Raw genomic sequence first — 2,676 nt, forward strand, 5'->3', positions numbered from 1 at the left:
ATAGATACTGTTGCTAGAAATCAACATTTGTACTCTAGCAACGAGTTCTCTACAAAAGAAGAAGTTATGGCAGTAGCCACTGATCCTAATCCTCAAGAACAGATGGTTAAGCTTAATCAGCAATTATACCTAATGACAAAACAGTTAGCAGAATTTAAAGAGAAGCTCCAAGAAACTAAAATTGCTAACAAGAACATAGAATCAGAGTTGAATCAAGCAAAACAACAGTTATCTAAACAGATAACAGAAGAATGCCAAGCAGTTCAACTGAGGAGTGGGAAGACATTGAATAACACTGCTCAAAGTAGCAAAAAGCCAATAAAGGAACAATTGACAGAGGATAACCAAACCACTGTCCAAAATCCCTCTGAGGATAGTAAGAGCCCAGAGAGGAATACTCTTGGCGTCTAAACGCCAGAAAGGGGGGAAAAGCTGGCGTTAAACGCCAATTCCCTGCCCAGTTTTGGCGTTCAAACGCCAGAAAAGGGGGAAAAGTTGGCGTTAAATGCCCATTCTTCACCCAATCCTGGCGTTCAAACACCAATGGAGAATCAGACACCTGAGAGTGCTGGTAGTAACCCTTCTAAAAAGGCTTCTCCAACCACCTCTGTAAGGAATAAACCTGCAGCAACTAAGGTTGAAGAATATAAAGCCAAGATGCCTTATCCTCAGAAACTCCGTCAAGCGGAACAGGATAAGCAATTTGCCCACTTTGCAGACTATCTAAGGACTCTTTAAATAAAGATTCCGTTTGCAGAGGCACTTGAGCAAATACCTTCTTATGCTAAGTTCATGAAAGAGATCTTAAGTCATAAGAAGGATTGGAAAGAAACTGAAAAAGTGTTTCTCACTGAAGAATGCAGTGCAGTCATTCTGAAAAGCTTACCAGAAAAGCGTCAAGATCCAGAAAGCTTTATGATACCATCCACTATCAGAAAGCTTGGGTTGACTGAAGAAGTCAAACCAACCCGGATATGCCTCCAACTTGCTGATGGCTCCATTAAATATCCATCAGGCATAATTGAGGACATGATTGTCAAGGTTGGGCCATTTGCCTTTCCAACTGACTTTGTAGTGTTGGAAATGGAGGAGCACAAGAGTGCAACTCTCATTCTAGGAAGACCTTTCCTAGCAACTGGACGAACTCTCATTGATGTACAAAAAGGGGAAGTAACCCTGAGAGTCAATGAGGATGAGTTCAAGTTGAATGTTGTAAAAGCTATGCAGCATCCAGACACACCAAATGGCTGCATGGGCGCTGACATTATTGACTCTTTGGTGGAAGAGATCAATATGACTGAAAGTCTAGAATCAGAGCTAGAGGACATCTTCAAGGATGTTCAGCCTGATTAGGAAGAACCAGAGGAAACAAAAGAATTTTTGATAATTCCTCAGGAGGAGGATAAGCCTCCCAAACCTGAGCTCAAACCACTACCACCATCCCTGAAGTATGCATTTCTGGGAGAGAGTGACACTTTTCCAGTGATCATAAGCTCTGCTTTAAATCCACAGGAAGAGGAAGCACTGATTCAAGTGCTAAGGACACACAAGACAGCTCTTGGGTGGTCCATAAGTGATCTTAAGGGCATTAGCCGAGCAAGATGCATGCACAAGAACCTATTAGAGGATAATGCCAAACCAGTGGTTCAACCACAAAGGCGGCTAAATCCAGCCATGAAGGAGGTGGTGCAGAAAGAGGTCACTAAATTACTAGAGGCTGGGATTATTTATCCTATTTCTGATAGCCCCTGGGTGAGCTCTGTCCAAGTTGTCCCCAAGAAGGGAGGCATGACAGTAGTTCATAATGAAAAAAATGAACTGGTTCCTACAAGAACAGTCACAGGGTGGCGTATGTGTATTGACTACACAAGACTTAATACAGCTACCAGAAAGGATCATTTTCCTTTACCATTCATAGAGCAAATGCTAGAAAGACTAGCTGGTCATGATTATTACTGCTTTTTGGATGGCTATTCAGGTTACAACCAAATTGCAGTAGATCCTCAGGACCAAGAGAAAACAGCATTCACTTGCCCTTCTGGCGTGTTTGCCTACAGGAGAATGCCTTTTGGTCTGTGTAATGCTCCTGCAACCGTTCAGAGATGCATGCTATCCATCTTCTCTGATATGGTGGAGAAATTCCTGGAAGTCTTCATGGATCACTACAACAAATATGGGCTTTAGCAACGCCAAATTTTGCAATGCCTTAAAACCGTTCTTTTAGATAGTTTTAGACAACGGTTTTTTATAGTGTTACTGTTGAATTCAATTTTTCATTATTTTATAGCAACAAACTAAAACCGTTCTCTTTGACTATTTTAAAGAACGGTTTTATAACCGTTACCATGATTTGGTTTTAAGCAACGGTTTTTTATTGTTGATTAAATAATTGTACAAAAGAAATGCATAAAAACCGTTGCCAAAATGCTACACTTTAAAACCGTTCTATTAAATGGTCTTAGACAACGGTTTTTACAGTGTTGCTGTTGAAGTTCAATTTTTCATTACGTTATAGCAACAAAATAAAACGTTCTCTTTGACTATTTTAAAGAACAGTTTTATAACCATTACAATAATTTTTTATCAAACAATAATTTTCTAATATTATTTAAATAATTATACAAATTTAAATAATTTTTTCTATAAATATTAAATTTGTAGAACACTCAAAATTAT

Source organism: Arachis duranensis, chromosome 6 (genome assembly GCF_000817695.3).
Source record: "Arachis duranensis cultivar V14167 chromosome 6, aradu.V14167.gnm2.J7QH, whole genome shotgun sequence".
Classification (NCBI taxonomy): domain Eukaryota; kingdom Viridiplantae; phylum Streptophyta; class Magnoliopsida; order Fabales; family Fabaceae; genus Arachis; species Arachis duranensis.